This window comes from Myotis myotis, unplaced genomic scaffold, assembly GCF_014108235.1.
Source record: "Myotis myotis isolate mMyoMyo1 unplaced genomic scaffold, mMyoMyo1.p scaffold_m19_p_4, whole genome shotgun sequence".
NCBI lineage: Eukaryota > Metazoa > Chordata > Mammalia > Chiroptera > Vespertilionidae > Myotis > Myotis myotis.
In genome coordinates, this window is record NW_023416346.1 from 10,838,788 (window position 1) to 10,859,500 (window position 20,713).

The 20,713-nt window shown below is 38.6% G+C and overlaps 1 protein-coding gene across 1 annotated transcript in view; it reads right to left on the reverse strand.

Annotated features, from left to right (window-relative positions):
* The window catches only part of SPRY3 (sprouty RTK signaling antagonist 3), a 70,253-nt gene that overhangs the window by 20,522 nt on the left and 29,018 nt on the right, over nucleotides 1–20,713 (reverse strand). The gene's annotated exons all lie outside the window — the stretch shown is intronic.

A 20,713-nucleotide genomic window follows, 5' to 3' on the forward strand; every position in this document is an offset into this window, starting at 1 on the left:
ACTGGTTTGATCCATTTAATTTTAGTCTTCAAATTTATGGCCATTAACCTCAGAGGGCCTTTAGTGCTGCCTGGCAATGTTATGACATTTTATGCCCACTCCCTAGATGACTATTTTATACTATCTACTCTCTCCTTAATCCTCCAATATCTAATACACACTCCATTCTCACGCTCACCTGATGACCCTTTTAATAAGCTACCCTTGTTAAGGTTACCAATGACTTCCATATTGCTAATTTCAAAGGTTAATTAACAGTCTTCATCATACTTGACCTGCCAGTATTTTAACTTTATTTTTATTGTTGACACTGTTACTTACAGATGTCTCTATACTCTCCCCACCTCCATCCAGCCTCAGCACCCCCTTCCCTTGGGCCATCACCACACTATTGTCTGTGTCTGTGGGTTATGCATATATGTTCTCCGGCTATCCTCTCCTTGAAACACTTCTTTTACTTGGCTTCCAGGACACCTCTTTATACTTCTTCTCCTATCTCACTGGTTATTTCTTCTCAGTATTCTTTGGTGATATTTTAGTATCCAGTTGCAAAATATTGAAGTAATGCAAGACTCAATCTTTGGTCCTCTTTTCTTCTCTACACCCATTCTTTAGCTGATCTCATCCAGTCTCATGACTTTAAATGCCTTCTATATATAGAGGACTCTCAAATTAATATCTATAGCCTAAGATCCGTCCCTTGAACTCCAGAATAATATATTCCACTGCTTACTCAACATCTCCACTTAGATGTTCAATAGACATCTCCTACTTAACATGTCAAAAAACTCAGCTCTTCTTTCTCCAACAAAATAAATTAGTTCTGCAATTTTTTTTATTAGAATAAATAGCTCCTTAGTTATTCTAGTTCTTCAGGCAAAAATCTTCGAGTTATCTTTGTTCTCTCTCTCTCTCTCTCTCTCTCTCTCTCTCTCTCTCTCTCTCTCTCTCTCTTTCATGCCCCAAATTCAATCCACTAGCAAATCCTGTCCATATTTCCTTTTAAATATATCCAGAGTCTGACCATAAATCCTTCTCCCCACTGCTAAGACCCTGCTCCAAGCCAGTCATCTCATTCCTGTATCACTGTAGTAGCCTACTAACTGGTCTCTCCACTTTACCTTTGCCCTCTCTAGTATATTGTCTACACAACCACCAGAGTGAAATTGTTAAAATGTAAGCCTGATTGCATCAGTCTTCTGCTCGTAACCCTACAATGGCTTTTCATACATCTTACTGAAATCCAGACTACAGTGGTCTACAAGATCCCATTTAATTTAGCCTATTCTTGTCATTTTCTTTTTAACATCCACCATTCTTCCTCACTCACCCCACTGAAGCCACATTGGTCTCTTTACTATTAATAAAACAAACTCATAAATACAACAGAATGGTGGTTACCAGAGAGGAGGGGGATAGGAGAGGGCAAAGAGGGTAAAGGGGATCAAATACATGGTGACAAAAGAAGACTAGGCTTTGGGTGGTGATTACACAATAGAGTATGCAGATGTCATTTTATAAAGTTGTACACCTTAGATTTATAGAATATTATTAACCAGTGTTACTGCAATAAATTTAATAAAGTTTCTACAGATATTATAATTAAAATAGATACATATTTTTAAAACCTAGACACTCCTTTTGCTTGGAACATTCTTCCTCTATTCTCTTGGTTCATGTCATCACTTCCTTTAATTCCTAGTTCAAATATTATCTTTTTAGAGAGGCCTTCTCTGATCACACCAACTACAATAGCGTGCATGAGCGCGCACACACACACACACATACACACACACACACACATCCTTGTTATTTGCTGTCTCCTTTATTCAGCTTGATATCATTTCCTGAGTCATATAGTTCTTTATTGTCTCTTGTATCCCGGTGAAATATAAGCTCCTTAGGACAGGGATTTGTCTGTTTTGCTTTCTTCTGTATCCCCAAAATCTAAAAGACTAGTTGGCACATAGTAGCCACTCAATAAATATTTGCTTATGCTTAAACTAGCCTGTATGAATTAGATTGCTTACAAATAAGAAACCTGCTTTCCTTTTTTCAACAGATTATTTTTATTTTATGAATGTGAGATATTAATAATATAAGAGTATTATAAGTCTCTAAAACCTGTTTATCCATATTTATGAATTCTTTTTCTTTCTCTATTTACTATTTCCTTAGACTTAGTTATTGTGTTGGTTGAGTGTGGTGACCTTTCACGGTTTGTTTGTTTTTTACTTTTCACTAAATATTTGGTGATTCTTTATTACCTATTTATATTTACACATGAAGACCTAGATTTAAAAATGTCTGTGTCTTGCCCTGTCTGGGTGGCTCAGTTGGTTGGAGCATCATCCAGTGCACCAAAAGGGTTGCAGGTTCAATTCCCAGTGAGGGTGCATACAGGTGGCAACCAATCGATGTTTCTCTCTCACATCGATGTTTCTCTCTCCCTCTCCCTCTCTCTCTCTTTCTCCCTTCCTCTCTCTCTAAAATCAATGAATACATCTTCAGGTGAGGATGAAAAAATAAAAATAAATAAAAGCGTCTGTGTCTTGAATTCATATTCTCTGTGCGTGTGAAAATTCTTTTTTTTAAAATATTTTTTCTTTATTGATTACTAGAAGCCTGGTGCATGAATTCGTGCACGGGTGGGATCCCTTGGCCTGGCCAGTGATCATGGCCTATCAGGGCGCCTGGCCGGCATGGGGGGAGGGGCTGCAGGAGGTTGGCTGTGGGAGCACACTGACTACCAGGGGGCAGTTCCTGCATTGAGCATCTGTCCTGTGGTGATCAGTGACCGTCATAGCCACTGGTCGACTGGTCATTCCGGTCATTCTGTCATAATGGTCACTTAGGCTTTTATATATATATAGAAGATATTACGTATGTGTCCTTGTCCCCCCAATTCCCCCCCCCCACTCTTACCCTCACCCCTCTGGTATCTGTGTCCATTGGTTAGGCTTATATGCATGCATACAAGTCCTTTGGTTGATCTCTCCCCCTTACCCCCACCCTCCCCTATCTTCCCTCTGAGGTTTGACAGTCTGATCGATGCTTCTCTGAAAATTCTTGTTCTCTTGGCAGTTAATGCAGAATCGGATTGCTATATCCCTAGTTCATTGTACATAAGAGCAGGGTAAAACCAGAAAGTTCCCTCTTCATGGTAGATGGTGCTCTCCTAATTAGTCTTGAGTCCATGTAGCAGCCAGACATTTCCTAATGCCCAATCTGTTATTCAGCCTTCAATATCAGAATTCTTTTGTTTAAAGTCTTCATCCTGTATCAAACACCAGTAACGGGGAGGATTCATGTCACTGTTCCTCAGTCTTTTAATGAAATCTACCATCTGTCATCCTATGACCCATTCCCTTTCTCTTCTTGCTACCTCTGACTTAGGGTATTCCAAGGCTCTACTAGCAAAATTACTGTTTTTGGAGGTCTCTCTTTTGTCTGTGTGACCACGCCATTACCTAAACACTATTTCTTATAATTACTTAACTATGAAAACATGATATTTGATACAACTACAAATATGTGCCAAACATACTTTTTCCATATGCTTATGATTAGCCAAGATTTCATCATTAAACTATTTTAAGTTTGATTTATAATTGGCAAGTGGCCTTATTGATATGCTCTGCATAACCAGGTGTTTGGTACCTCCTTAAGCATAGCCACCAATTTGTATTTAACATACACACATATCTGGTGCTTACCAGCAGCAGGGATGCTTGAACTAGCCTGCCACTTGAACTATACTCAAAGGACTAGGTCGCCAAATGTAATCCTCATCCTTCCTTATTCAGCATGTGTTCCACAGACCAATACCTGTCCTAAGACTGTGTGTTACCAATACCTGATGAAATAAGTATGATAAACATACAAATCACACAAGTATTATTAGTATACTGAACAAATATACAGATGTTAAGTAAGCAGTTAAATATTTTTAGAGCATTTTAACATTGCTGCTACACCCAAATGCATGATTTCCTATTTTACAAAAGTCTATGGCAGATTAGAATTTTAAAAAATGGCTCTTCACCACAGAGAGCTCAGAAGCCCTGCTTTAGAGTGTCTCAATAATGCTTTTGGTCAGGTGGCACAGTTTCCCTTCTTGTATTACCTTTGTCTTCCTCATGGTTGGCTTTTAAGCCAAAGGACCTGGCTGCCTTCCAAGCAGTCGTTTCCGCATAGTATAATAGCTATAGCCAGTGAACTGAAAGTGCATTTCCTGCCACCATACTGTAAAATTATTATTAATGTAATAGGAGAATGCACTTCTGGTTTTGGCACTGATGTTTGGGATGCTGCATCAGGGCTGGTAGCTTGAAAGAGTGGACAATATTATGGACTATGGATTAACATAGGCAAAACCACAAAGAATACTTCCTGTTAAAATATTCTACATTTGATCCATTTAGAGATAATTTGATAGAAAAACATTTTAAATGAAAATATGTAAAGATCTTATATGGGACCATGAACTTTTGCTCAAAGAAAAATTTAGGGAGGTGGACCTTAGCTCATTTTAAGAAATACTTTTTAAACAAAAATAGCAGTCTTCCTTATCAGGTAAATACTCAATCAGAGACTGATTTATAAACTATCATTGATTCTGTAATAATGAATCATGCAATGAGTTGAAAATTATATTAAGCTCTAGGGCCTTTTCCAAAGAAAGATTCTGTAATTATGAGCTGGGATAATTTAGGCATCTAAGGAAAGAAAATTAACTTTAAATCAAGAGCCATTATGTGTGAGGCCCTGTCATTCCCCTTTAATTTAGAGAAACATTCTGTTATGCTTCAGAAAGGTTGTAATACTGAGGGCACTTGAGGGCTGAAAGTTTGCTTGGAGTTATATAGGGTCTCACACCCACAGTTCAGAGCCAAGAGGAGAGAATGAGGATTCAAAAAAGGAATACATGGAAATATAGGCAGAAATACAGAAATATAGTACTACCTGGAAACATTGCATGTAGAATGAACACTTCCAGTAGCCTTCTTACATAGATCAATCCTGACCATTAAATCATTCATCCTGCAAAAACTACCTATTCCCATGCTCCTATTCTAGATTAGTTGCATCTTTTGCAGGAGTTCATTTATTGGGGCCATGCAGCAGTCCACTGTAGATCAACCAGGTTAGTCCCTCCAGAATTTGAGGGTACCTTAGGGAGGAAAGACTAATGTAGATATACAGTTATTTATTAAAGTTAATGTAAAACTCCAAACACAACCAGGATAAAGCAAAGAGTGAAAAGTAGTTGGTCGCTATTAGAACCACCTTAAAACTTGACAGATATAAAAATAAAAATGTTTGTCTCCCCTTTGTAGTTATAAATTGAGGATTCAAAGCTATCCAAGTTACTGTTGGAGATAGGAAACCCTGGAGAATAGAAAAGTTAATTGAGAGTGAGAAGATTTTCCAATTTTTATAAGGTCTTTATATTGTCCTTCATTTATTAAAATAAAAATGTAATAACATTAGAAAGTTAATATGTTGCTAACTAGGCTCTCCTCTACTGAAACCAGTTCTTAAAAATCAAGTCCATAGGAAGAATTTAATGTCAAACTACCTATCAGTTTATTTTTGTAAATTATTTTTGACCAAATGTCCCAGAAACAAATCAATGTAAAAGATTGTTAATATTTATTTGCTTACAGGTATAAAAGAAAGTAATGTGCGATGTTTTTTTTTTAAGAAAAGAGAAGAATTTTGTTATGAGCCAATTCATACTGCTGCAAATATCTTGGAACCAAGACTGAAAGGCAGAAATGTAAATAATGATAGCACTGCTGCTGCTGCCCTAGATTAAATTACAAAACAAGCAGCACATTTAGAAATTTATGCTGGAAAAATCTTTCAAATGTGTCTGAATACAGAACAGTTACAGTGTTTGTGCAGTCATGCAGTTTGGACTTGTGCCAAGTGTAACGCTCTTACTCCTGGTCCCACCCTCCTGATGAGGAATCTGAAGGCCAGGTTACAATTCAAGGTTTCTATGGCTGGCTCAAGTTCTTACCCAGTGTTACTGAGCTTTCAGCCCTCCTATATTCGCTAGTGAAAATAATAATATTCAGAATCCTTGGTGCTTATTATGTACCAAGCATTATGCAAGGTTAATTATACATTTTTATCTCAATTAGGTTTCACAACAGATTTATGAGGTAAGTACTCTTATGTTCAGATGGGGAAATTGATGCTCAATGGAGGTTAAGAAAAATTGATCAAGGTCAAATTGTTTTATCTGCTCATTTAGAGGTTTAGTGAAATGTCAGTAGTCTCTCCTGATGACAAGAATGATTTTTATGTTGAACGACAAGGCCAAGTATCTTAGAACATCACAGTAAGGTCTCCCAAGCCTGAATATTTAGTTTCTGTCCTCAGAGATGACTTCTATCAACAGAAGTTTTGTCTGTTGTTCTTGCCGGTTGCTTTCAGTCACACCAATAAAAAGTTGTCAGTGGTCCTTAGTAGCTATGCTTCATGACAGTCCTGTACCAGCCCCCAGTCTTATGGGCTGCACAGTAGCAATGTAACTTAATATTACTACAAGGTCTCCAATGTGCCCTTAGTGACAGAAACAGTTAAGTAATAAGTCAAACTTCTGCTTCAAGGAAACCATTCTATAAAACACCAACTAGCTTACTCATTCTAATTGCCTATCTTTGATTTAAACAGAATTTAGGGAATTAAAATTGTGTGCAATGAGGTGAATTTCTACAGCTTGGAGAAAAATGGTTTTCTCTAGAGCTATTCCTGCGACTGGAGTCACATTGAATCTCTGTTCTACATAAGGAATGTTTGAGTGGTGGGAAGAGACTAGGAATTGAAAGGGGCTTCTATGTTCCTTACACACGAGTTCAGACATGATTGGAAATTACTAAAGGGGCTTTGCACTCAGTACTTTACTATCCTACTATTCTTCCTTGATTCTATGTTTTTCTAAAATAAAATCTGAATCAGATACACATAAGAAAGAGTCCCTGAGGCTCAACCCAATGAATTAGAGGAGATTGAAAATCTAGGTATCACCTGGAAAGGCTGCTACAAAATAATCCACAGGTAGAATGACCCTAGGCTAAATGAAAAGAATCCATTGCTAAGACTGGTGTAGCAGGTTTCCTGTGGAAGACTTTGTTTCCCTCTAGTAATGCTCTAAACATTGTGAGCAATGGTTGTGTGCGGCTGTGGCCCCGGCTCTCTGACTTCAGTTTTCTGGATTGTACATTTTTCTCCTGTGTTTTGTGTGTGTGTGTGTGTGTGTGTGTGTGTGTGTGTGTGTGTGTGTCTAATTCTCTCCATGTGATTAATGTTTTTCTATACAACACAACATTGAGAGAAACATTTTAAACCGCGTTTGCCAGGAAATGTCCCTTCTCCTTGAAATTCAAAGCGAAACCAACACCACACTTAGCAGAGATATAGATGGTAGGAGTGTTGAAGGGAAATGTCACCCCAATTGCCCCTGGAAGCAGGAGTGCTTTTGTTGCTGCTTAACCACTTCTTGCCCATTACTGTGCTAGGTTGGCTCCTTTCACACAATCACCTCAGGAGATCTTTCAGATAGCATCGTGTCTGCCCTGTTCAAGCTGTTCCTGTTTGCTCAAGACTCTTGCTTATTCTTAGCATTTGGCTGGAATTTCTACTATAGGATTATTGTAGAACACACACACACACACACACACACACACACACACACACACGGTTTCAGAGTTGTATGGAATTATACTTTGTGAACATTAAGACTTAATTTTCCCCAACCTCCACCTGGCTCACAAGTGGGCTTACTCCAAAGTCCTAGAGTGGCAAGATGCCTTGAATCAGACTCTCTTCCCTCTGTGCCTTCTCCTGCCAAAGACATCAGGCCACACTAAATTGCATGCCTTGCTATGTTGCTTGCTTCCTATGGGCAGTCTAGCTCCAAAAAGAGAAGAGAAAATTGGGCTATGTAAACACTTTTTTTCTGAATATAATATAAACATATAAGATATATATAAGTGGAATCAGACAATATTTGTCCTTTAGCGTCTGGTTTATTTCACTTTACTTAATGTTTTCAAGGTTCATCCATATTGTAGCATGTAGCATGTAGAATTATATACCTTAAAGCTGAATAATATATCATTGTATGACTAGACCACATTTTGTTTTTCCATTTGTCTCTTGGTGGACATTTATGTTTCCTCCCCCACCCTTTTTGGCTACTGTGAAAAGGAATCTTATGAACTTTCATGTCAAAGTTTTTGCTTGAAAACCTGTTTAACTTCTTTTGTAGATATAGTTAGGAGTGCACATTTTTTTGTCATATGGTAACTATGTTTAACACTTTGAAGAATCGTCAAACTTGTTTTCCACCGTGGTTGCAGCATTTTACATTCCCATGAGCAATGTACCAGGGTTTTAATTTCTCTACAGCCTCTCCAACCCTCGCTATTTTCCATTAATTTTTTTTTATTATGGCTATCCTCGTGGGTGTGAAGTGGTATCTCATTGTGGTTTTGATTTGTGTTTCCCTGATGAAGGAGTGAATGAGGATCAGATAAAAGACATGTTTCTATTTACCCTCTACATAAGATATACCAGGAATAGGAAAAACTCTTTCTTTCCGAACAGATATATGAGATAGGTACTATTATTACTTTCATAAATGAAAAAAAAAATGGAGATTCAGAGAGCTAAACTAGCCAAGGTCACACAAGTAGGTGGCGAAGTCATGTCACCATGAAGTTTGACCTCAGAGTCGGTACTTTTAGCCCAGTGACACTCTAAAGCTAAACTAAAAGTTATCAAAGAGCAGATACCATATCTCTTGGGTCTTCTATGCTTGCTCCCCCTCTGTCACAAACTATACAATATTGCACTTTGCACACAGGAGTAACTCTAGAAATATCTGCTAATCAATCATGGGAATATTCAAAGCCCTGCTTGAAAGGCTCAGAATTTTTAAAGCAGAAACTATGTGAGTAGAATAATCATAACTAGAAAGGGTTTTATTAATGCTACTTGCTGCAGCTGTTCTGATCTGAGCACTCCTTATCTGTTTTCTCCCTGGAAGCTATGTTTTCTTTTCTTCAGTATCTACATTTTTCTGTGTACTGTGTACATAAAAGAGGAATTTTAAAACCCCTCTTGTGGAAAGACATTCTTCCTGCTTAAAGTTCAAACTTAAAACTAATCTTGCATTTTGCACAAGCACATATGCTAGGAAAAAGAATTAAAATAAAAGTATTTACAACCTCTAATCCTCACAAATCCACTAAAGGGAATTCTGTCCTTGCATTTCTTGGACTTTGTTTCAAAGACCAGGATAATGGTTAAAAGATAGAAATGGAATAAACCAGGATTTGTTTGATTTACGCTGGAAAGTTTAGACAATTACTAAAAGAAGAAAAATTAACTTAGGTTAGATATAAGTGTTTTTACATAATTTTGAGAGAGATAGAAAGGGATTAGTTTATCTTCTACGCCAGATGAGTGGGAATTTTGGAAAGTAAATAAGTGAAAATTATTTTTTAAAAGATAGTTTGCTATGTGTTGTGAAAGGAATATTAAGAGGGGGAAAACTTAAGGTTTTTTTTTTACAGTTCTTTTTGGATTTTAGACAAGTATTTTTTTGGATATTGACACCATGCTGAGACTGCCACAAGGTAGATTGATTTTGTACAGGTTACATTTGAAAGCTATATCTAATTTTAGCAAGGTTGTGAGAGTCTAAATTGTTATAGCCATTTTGGAGTATATTCTGGCTGTTTTAATAAAATTAAAAATGTTAATAATCTATGACACCCATTCCATTTCTTCCCTGGAGGAAAACATACACATGTATTAGGAGACATGTAAAATAATATTTTTCTACAACACTGCAAAAAATGTGAAAACAGGCTAACTGTTCAATAATAAAGACAGTTAAATAAAAAATTGTATATTTGGCTTTTCTGCTGTCAGCATCATGGTCGAGTGAGAAGACCCCTTTGTATCTCCTTTTAAATTTACAACAAGTTGGACAACTATTATTCAACAAAGGTTCCTTTGCTCAACACACTAACATACCTGAGATCCATGTATCACTACATCTGAAGGTGGGCATATTAGAATGCATAGGAGAGGTGGAATTGGGGACAGGATAAAGATGGTATCCACAGACACAGTTTGGTACTGCCCTGACCCCAGTCAGCATAGTAGTAATTGAAGTGTCAGGCTTTGGACCCCACATTATGGTTCAATGGAAGGTAATAGGGGCAGAAGCAGCCTTGGTGCCCAAGAAGCTGGCTCCTCTCATTTTGGCAGAACCAGGTATCAGCAGCGCAGATGCCACTAACAACACAGCAGGCCTATGGCCATTAGTAACTACGAGACAGCACCATCAGCTTGCAAACCCAGTTCTTCTCCGCCCCCCCTTACCCCACCGCACCATGGTGGTGGTGCCCCAAAACTGAGGCAACCCAGACTCAGCAGGGACAATCACTACCCTGTTCACTCAGGAGTTGATTTACATCCAACCACACTCCCCCACCCCTGTGACCCCAGAAGCACTGGTAGTATAGGTAAAAGGAAAAAACTTGTGCTATTGCACCATCTGCTGGAAAACAAAAGATAGAGCTCTAATTACCAACCTGCTGAATTGTTAAGTTCAAAATGTTACCTAAATAAGAAAAGAGCCCAATACTTCAACTGCTCTGGCAGAGGAACAATATAGGAAGTAACATTAACAAAGAAAACACGGTAACACAGAAAGATAGTGACAAATCCCCAGAAACCAAACTCTAAGTCACGGAGGATTGTGATTTAAATGATACAGAATTCAAGATAGCAGTTTTGAGGAAACTCAAAGAGATACAAGGAAACTCAGAAAGGCAGAACAATGAACTCAGGAATAAAATTAATGAACAAAAGAAGGACTTTACTAAAGAGATTGAAACTATTTAAAAAACACACAGAAATTCTGGAGCTCAAGAACTCAATGAATGAGATAAAGAATGCATTATAAAGAATTGGAAATAGAGCAGATCAAATGGAAGAGAGAATTAGCAAACTTGAAGAAAGATATCCAGAAATGATTCAGATAGAAGAAGAGAGTGAACTAACATTTAAAAAAAATAGAAGAACTCTAAAAGATCTGACTCCATTAGAAAAAAAAAAAACAATATAAGGATAATGGGTATCCCATAAGGAGAAGAGAGGGAGAAGAAAACAGAGAGCTTATTCAAAGAAATAATTGATGAGGACTTTTGAAACCTAGGGAATGAAATGGTCATTTAAATGCAAAAAGCTAACAGAACACATAATTATTTCAAAGCAAAAACATCTCCAAGACACATTATATTAAAACTATCTGAGGTTAATGATAAAGAAAAAATTCTCAAGGCATCCAGGGGAAAAAACACAGTAACCTGCAAAGTAAGCACCATCTGATTGTCATCAGATTTCTCAGGCCAGGAGAGAATGGAATGACATGTTTAAAATATTAAAAGAGAGGAAACACCAACCAAAAAATGATATGTACAGCAAATTATCTTATAGCTATGAAGGAGAAATAAATGTTTTCCCAGACAAACAAAAGCTGGAGGAACTTATTGTCACAAGACCTGCATTATAAGAAATGTTGAAAGAAATTCTTCTACCTAAAACAAAAAGACAAAAGTTTACAAAACTTCGAGTATGTGACGAACAGACAGAAGAAAATGCAGCTCTATGTCAGAATAAGATAATAAACAATTATAACATAAAGGTTAAAGGGGGGAAAGCATTAAAATAACATAGATATTGCAATTTGGTAATGAACATCGAACATAAAAAGGGATAATTGGTGACAACAAAACACAAAAGGGGAGGAGGAAAAAGCCTCAACTTGTATAAGCAAATAAAGATAAGATGCTACTGAAGAAAAAAGAATATTCTTTTAAAATATGTTTTTATTGATTTCAGAGAGAGAAAGGGAGAGGGAGAGAGAGATAGAAACATCAATGATGAGAGAGAATCATTGATCGGCTGCCTCCTGCACACCTCACACTGGGGATCGAGCCCGCAACCCAGGCATGTGCCCTGACCGGGAATCGAACCGTGACCTCCTGGTTCATAGATCAACGCTCAACCACTGAGCCAGATGGAAAAGGACTATTTTATCGATCAGACATTTTATACAAACCTCATGGTAACTATGTGTTGCCTTCAGAAGACACATCTCAGCTTCAAAGACAAACAGGCTCAAAGTGAAGGGGTAGAAGATGATACTCCAAGTAAATGGTATCCAGAGGGAAAAAGCTGGTGTAGCCATACTTATATCAGACAAAATAGACTTCAAGACAAAAAAAAAAAGATAGCAAGAGACAAAAGTGGACATTTTATAATGAAGAGGACAATCTATCAAGAAGATATAACAGTTATTAACATATATACACCCACCATAGTAGCATCAAAATATATAAAGAAATTATTAAAAGACCTAAAGGAAGCAACTGACAATAATACAATAACAATAGATGATTTTAATACCCAACTAACATCAATGGGCTGCTAATCCAGAAAGAAAATCAACAAGAAAACATTGTCCTTAAATGACACATTATACCAAATAGACTAAATTGATATTCACAAAACTTTCCATCCTAAAATGACAGAATACACATTTTTCTCAAATGCACAAGGAATATTCTCAAGGACAGGTGTTGGGACACTAAACAAGCTTCAATAAACCCAAGAAGACTGAAATCATACCAAGCATACCCTCCAAACATAATCATATGAAACTGGAAATCAACTATAAGAATAAAGCTGGGACCATCATAAGCATGTGCAGATTAAACAACATGTTACTGAACAACTATTGGGTCAATGAAGAAATAAAAGAAGAAATCAAAAGATATATAAAGACAAATGAAAATGAACATACAACAATACCAAAAATTTGGGGATGCAGCAAAAGTGATTTAATAAGGGGGAAGTTTATAGCAATACAGAAAAAAACCTCCAGAAAAAAAAAAACTTTAAACAAAAACAATCTAAGATTATATCTGAAGTAACAAAACAACTAAAGCTCAAAGTCAGTAGAAGGAAGGAAATAATAAAAACCAGAGCAAAAATAAATGAAATAGAAAATAAAGAGACAATAGGAAAAATTAATAAAATGGAGAGCTGGTTCATTGAAAAGATAAACAAAGTTGACGAATATTTAGCTAGACTCATTAAGGAAAAGAGAGAGAAAACAAAACCAGAAATAAAAGGGAAGTTACAATGGACACCACAGAAATATAAAGGATTATACAAGAATACTATGAAAAGCTATACGCCACCAAATTGGACAACCTAGAAGAAATGGACAAGTTCTTAGATGCATACAGCTTTCCTAGACTGATTTACGAAGAATTATAAATCCTGAGTAGAGCTGTGGACCCCATGAAGAAAGATTTTTTTGATGTGTATACCAAGAAGGAATTTACCAGTACCTGCTGAGATGGTCAACTGAGGGCCCAAATTTTGTAAATAATAAGAGCCAAGTAGCCAGTTGCTCACAGGGGCTTTTTACAAACTCTGTATACCTGGAAGGACCTCAGGCTGAACTCACGGCTTTCTACATTATGCCCCCCCCCCCCCCCCCGCTGCTTTTTTGTATGCTATCTGAGTCAACCACTGCAGGGAAAACTTGGTTTCATCTTTCTACCAACGGACTGAGACCTACTCCATCCAATCAGAACTGCAAATTTGGATACCTTATTTACATTAAACAGACTTAATTGAGAACCTGGGTGGGAGCTTTCACTATAAAAGGCAGCCTTCCTTTTGCCTGGAGGAAACATAATTAAGGTTGCTACCTTAATCTGTGTCTCCAAACCGGCAACTTCTTTTGCTCGAATAAATGCTTTTTTATTCTTTATTTTAGTCTAAAATTAATTTTGATTTACAGAGCAATCACTAATCAGGAAATTGGAATCGTAATTTTAAAAAACAAAAACAAAAGCCCAGGACAAGAAGGCTTCACTGGTGAATTCTACAAAATAATCAACGAAGATTTAATGTTTGCCCCTCTCAAATTCTTCCAAAAAGTTGAAAACAAGAGAATGCTTCTTAACTCATTTTTACAAAGCCAACATTATCCTGATACCAAAATCAGGCAAGCACATTACAAAAAAAAAGAAATTATGGTCCAATATCTCTGATAAACATGGATGAAAAAAATCCTCAACAAAATACTAGTTAACTGAATAAAACAATACATTAAGAGGATCTTATACCACAATCAAGTGGGATTGGTTTCAGTGATGCAAGTATGGATTAACATCCTCAAATCAATCAATGTGATACAAAACATTAACAAAATGAAAGTTAAAAGTCACATGATTATATCAATAGATGCATAGAAAGCATTTGACAAGATGCAGCATCCATTTATGACATAAAAACTCTCAATAAAATGAGTATATAAGGAAAGTACCTCAACATAATGAAGGCTGTATATGTCAAACCCTCAGCTGATATCATACTCAATGATGAGAAACTGAAAGCCTTTTCTCTAAGATCAAGAACAAGACAATAATACCCACTCTCACCAGAGTTATTTAACCTAGTACTAGGAGTTATAAAAAAGAAAAAGAAAAAGGGCATTTAAATTGGAAAGGTAGAAGTAAAGCTGTCACTATTTGTTTATGACAATTTTATACAGAGAAAACTCTAACGACTACCAAAAACACTATTAGAAATAATAAAAAATACAGTAAAATTGCAGAATGCAAAATCCATATAAAAATATCTGTTGTGCTTCTATATACTAACAACAAAATATCAGAAAGAGAAATGAAGAAAATCCTATTTATAATTGAAACAGAAAAAATAAAGTATGTAGGAACAAACTTAACAAAGGAAGTGAAATATTTGTATGCTGAAAACCACAAGACACTGTTGAAAGAAACTGAAGAAGACACAAATAAATGGAAAGATATTCTGTGTTCGTGGACTGGAAGAACTAACATTGGTACAATGTCCATATTATATAAAGCAATCTGCAAGTCAAAACAATGAAAATCACAACGATATCTTTATAGAAATAGAACAAAAATCCTAAAATTAGTATGGAACCACAAAAGACACTGAATAGCCAAAGCATCCCCCCCCCCAAAAAAAATTCAAACTATACTCAAAGCTATAGTAATCAAAAACAGTATAGTATCACAAGAAAACACACACACAAACCAATGGGGCAGAATTGAAAGCCCAGAAATAAACCCACAGATTTATGGACAACTAATGTAATGACAAAAGAGCCAAGAATATACAATGAAGAAAATAAGACTCTTCAATAAATGGTGCTGCAAAAACTGGCCAGCCATATACAGAAGAATGAAACTACATCACAATCTTACATCATCCACAAAATTTAACTCAAAATGGATTAAAGACTTGAATGTAAGACCTCTTAAAACTCAACAATAAAGAAACCAAACATCCCAATTAAATGGTATTATCGACTAATGTAATAAAACGTACCTATGCAACTAAATTAGAGAAGGCTATTATGAAATAGTCAGGAAAGAAGATATAATAGGAGTGAAACAAAATGAAGACATCAAGAAAGAAATATTAGAATACACCATTCCTGAGTTGAATAAAACAAGACTTGTTGAAATTCTAAAGCACACCTTGATAACCAGGAGACAAACACACACACACACACACACACACACACACACACACACACACACACAAAACCCCACGAAAAACCTTACACAAACAAACAAACAAACAAATACCTAGACTTAAACACCAAAGAATGAGAGCACATCTTCTACCTCCCAATGAGAAATTATGCTCTTAGCATTTTAAAGCACAGAAGAAAATCTCTGTGGATGTCATTTATTCTAGCTCAGTAGAAAAACTACCCAAAAGGTAAAAGCATAGCTACTGCTAGAAGGGGATCAAGATAGAAAATTTCCTAGTTTGTCTGCTTTCAGATAGCCAGAAACAAAGGCAGAAAGAGTAAACTTAAAAGGCTCACTCAACAAGATTAAAAGAGGATAATGGAGATTTCAGGTAATCAAAATAAACTCAGTTTTTTTCAAATGTGAAAAGGAAGGAATATCCCTATACAGTCATGTGCATTGCTTAATGACAAGGATGCATTCTGAGAAATGCATGGTTAGGTGATCTCATCCTTGTGTAAAAACCACAGGGTGTACTGACACAAACCTACATGGCACAGCCTACTACACGTATACCTAGGCTATATGCTCCTAAGCTACAAACCTGTACAGTATGTTACTGTACTGAATACTGTAGGCAATCATAAAACATGGTTAGTATTTATGTATCTAACCATAGAAAAGGTACAGTTACAATAGAGTTAAAAAGATAAAAAATGGTATACTTCTAGAGGGCATTTACCATGAACTTGCAGGATTGGAAGTTGCTTTGGGAGAGTCAGTCAGTGAGTGGTGAGTGAACATGAAGGTCTAGGCCAGTAGTCGGTAAACCGTGGCTTGCGAGCCACATGCGGCTCTTTGGCCCCTTGAGTGTGGCTCTTCCACAAAATACCACGTGCGGGCGCGCAGTACAGCGCGATTGAAACTTCGTGGCCCATGCACAGAAGTCGGTTTTCGGCCTGAGCGAGTCTATTTTGAAGAAGTGGCGTTAGAAGAAGTGGGGGTACGTTCGCTGAGGTCGACCCCTCAGGTTGAGGACGTTTTTAGCAAAGGCCAGCTCAGGAGTACCCTAATTAAGTTAATAACAATGTACCTACCTATATAGTTTAAGTTTAAAAAATTTGGCTCTCAAAAGAAATTTCAATCGTTGTACTGTTGATATTTGGCTCTGTTGACTAATGAGTTTGCCGACCACTGGTCTAGGGCATTACTATACACTACTGTAGACTTTATAAACACTGTCTCACAAGCCTTCCCTCCCCCCCCCCCCCACTTCTATCCGACAGGGTCAGAAATAGAACATCAAAATGTCATGCTGTTCCACAAACAGGGATGTGATTGGAAATATTGAGGAGAAACTGGCTGGGTAAGGTATATATCACCTAATAGTGGCCATCAGGAGGGAGTGAAAGGTGACTTGAGGATCAGAAGGAATAAGAAATCAAAATGGAGAGATAAAGAAACATAGGGATTGTCAGGATCACGTGGTTTTGGCTATTGTATGTTGGAGCAGTAGTCAGATTAAGAAACATTGCGGTATTCATAGAAAAAGTGGGTGTTTAACATGGAGAGGTTATAAAAGTGAGGACCCAATATTTTGACTTTGGAAATTGTTCCGTTGACCCTATCTGGCACAAAGGGCTCTCTCTGGCATTGAGTTGATGGAAGATAGAAAACTTTCCTACACTTCACATCATTACAACCTGAAAATATTTTCAAAATATGGGGATAGGCCCTAGCCAGTTTCGCTCAGTGGATAGAGCATTGGCCTACAAACTGAAGGGTCCTAGGTTCGATTCCAGTCACAGGCATATGCCTGGGTTATGGGATCAATCCCCAGTAGAGGGTGTGCAGGAAGTAGCCAAACAATGCTTCTCTCTCATCATTGATGTTTCTATCTCTCTCTGCCCCTCTCTGAAATCAATACATATGTATATGTATATGTATATGCATATATATTAATAATAAGGTTATATGCTTTATTACCGGAAGACATTACCAGATGTCTTCCGGACGTCATTCCAGACATCCTTCCTAACAAAGCTGGGGGTGTGCCTGGCCTACAAACTGCCCATGGCCCCTCACCCAGACAGGGACCCCCCAGCCCTGATCAGAGGCATGGCCAGCCTGCAAACCCTTGGTGGCCTTAAGCCCAGGCCTGCCCCGACCCCCAGCATGGACCCCCCTCCTGATCAGGGCATGGCCAGCCTGCAAACCCCTGGCAACCTCTCACCCAGGCTGGCCCCACACCCCAGCAGGGAACCACACCCCGATCAGGGGCATGGCCAGCCTGCAAACCACCCGCAGCCCCTTGCCCAGGCCAGCCCTGACCCCAGAGGGAACCCCCCCACCCCAATCCGGGGCCCCCTTCAGAGCAGGCCAGCCAGCCCCCACCTGAGCACCAGGCCTCTATCCTATATAACAAAAGGGTAATATGCAAATTGACCCTAACAGCAGTACAACCGCTGGACCAGTCACTATGAGGCACACCGACCACCTCTTGGTCCTTTTCCCCGGCTGGCAGGTTCCGATCACCTGATGGCCACCCATGGAGGGGGTGGAGCCAGTGAGCAGGCGGGAACAGCCGACCTCTCAGTTCCTTCCCCCAGCCATCAGGCACCGATCACCTGATGGCGAACGGGGAACTGGGGGTGGGTGGCACAGGGGGTAGGGCCAGCTTCAGACAGCTGGAGAAGATGGCCCTGATCGCAGGCCAGGCCTAGGGACCATATCCGTGCACAAATTTTGGGCACCAGACCTCTAGTATTTATATATATTTAAAAGTACAGGACAGGCTGGCTCCTCTCTACCACAGGAAGCTTTTACTTAAATGGCAGTGTCACCCAATACTTGCTAAGGTAGCTCCTGTCGACCTGTGTCCTTGTACAGGATCTTAGATCCTCCCCAGAGAATTTAAAGCAATGTACCCTGAAGACCATCAAGCTGGATCTGGGAGGGCTGTAACACCCTCTTAATATGTAGTTCTGGGGGGGGATAGGCTCCTCTGTGTTGAAACAGGTCAGTGGCTGACTGATTGGGATGTAATCTGTGCACTCAAAATTGAAGTGCTGTGATTAAGATGGAATCTATTGTCAAGCCCCACAGGTATTGCTGCTATAAAGAAAAAAATTCCTCCTGAACCCACATACCCTTCCATGTATTACAGTAAATTCAGCTCCATTATAATCTTATGGGACCATCGTCATATATGTGGTCCATCATTGACCGATACATTGTTATTTGGCCCGTGACTGTAATATAAAATAAAAAAAATATAGGCATAAACAAAATACAAGAAGAAAAAGAGGATAAAAGGCCTGGCTGAAAGAGTAAAAATACAGCAGAAAAATCTAAGACAAAGATACATTTCTGTGTTTATTAATTACTAGTGACCTGGTGCATGGATTCGTGCACATTGAAAGGAAATTAATTAGAAGGTGGCCAGCGGGGCGGGATTGGGTGAGATGGGTCAGACACGCCCTGGAGCCAACCTCTCCTGGACCCTCCCCGGCATCTGCAGAGTGAGCAGGGTTCTTCTGGCAGGTAGGCTCCTTCGGCCTGGCCTGCGGGGATCAGGCCAAAACAGGCTCTCTGACATCCCCTGAGGGGTCCCAGAGTGTGAGAGGGCACTCTGCAAAGTTGCTGTTGTACAGGGTGTGGAACACAAATGCAAGTGTGCAGTAAATCAGATTCGGGGCCGACAGTGCCCCAGCAACAACATAACCCATGGCTGAAGGTGGAATCACGTGGCCCCCCGTGAGGAATTGGGCTTCCTCTTCTCTGGTTTCAGGGTGCATCACTCGAGAACCGCCACTTCCAAGTCACTGCAGCTTGGCAGCTCCTGTGTTGAATGTCTGCCCCCTGGTGGTTAGTGCACATCATAGCGACTGGTCAGACCGTCAGACACTTAGCATAGCCTTTAATATATATAGATACTAGAGGCCCAGTGTACAGATTTGTACACTGGTGGGGTCCCTCGGTCTGGCCTGTGGGGATCAGGCCAAAACCAGCTCTCTGACATCCCCCAAGGGGTCCCAGATTGCGAGAGGGTGATTCTCGGTGACACACCTTGGAATCGGGCTCCCTCCTCTCTGGTTCTGGGTGCATCACCCGAGAACCACAGCTGCCAAGTCACCACAGCTCAGCAGCTCCTGTGTTGAGTGTCTGCCCCCAGGTGGTCAGTGTGCATCATAACTACTGGTCGGATGGTTCGACGGTTGCTTAGGCTTTTATATATATAGATGTGATCAGATTAGGGTTATCAAATATTAATAACAGATCTCACAGAGGTCATTTGTATAATTTTACAGTGTGATACTAGCTGATTGAAAGAACTAATCTCTATAGGCCTAACCAATGGACACAGACAACAAGGGGGTGAGGGCATGAGTAGGGGGATGGAGGGTAATGGGGGGATAAGGACACATATGTAATAACTTAATCAATAAAAAAAATTTTTTTAAGTAACTATATATTTAAACTAAAAGAAAGAAAGAAAGAGAGAGAGAAAGAAAGAAAGAAAGAAAGAAAGAAAGAAAGAAAGAAAGAAAGAAAGAAAGAAAGAAAATATAAAGAACTAATCTCCTGTATCCCTATCCACCAAAAAAGCAGTTAGGGCAGCAAAGTCAGGGACTGGGGATTATGCACAAGTGATTGGCCTGCAAAGAGTTAGCTACTGCATTCATGAATAAAAAGTGACTTTGAACAATCACTTAATGACAAGTCTAAACTGAGGAAACTTAACTTTCAACATCGCAGTAGCTTTCTTCACAAAGAACCTTCATTCAGAGGCGAGACTACATCCAGGCTTTTGTGTAGCTGTAGGCTTGAAAGCTCTTGATTCTACTACTAACTCAATATATGACCTTATGAAATTCTCTTCCCCACTCTGGGTCTGTTTCCTCACATGTACAATAAAATTATACAGCTTCAATGGTTTACAAAGTTCTTTATAATTGATCTGAAATCTAATCCTGTGTAATTTCCACTTTTTGTTTGAATTTATGTTCTAGGATCCAATTGAATAAACTTATCTCTTACACAGGACAAACTTCCTTAATGTGAATTCTTCAGGC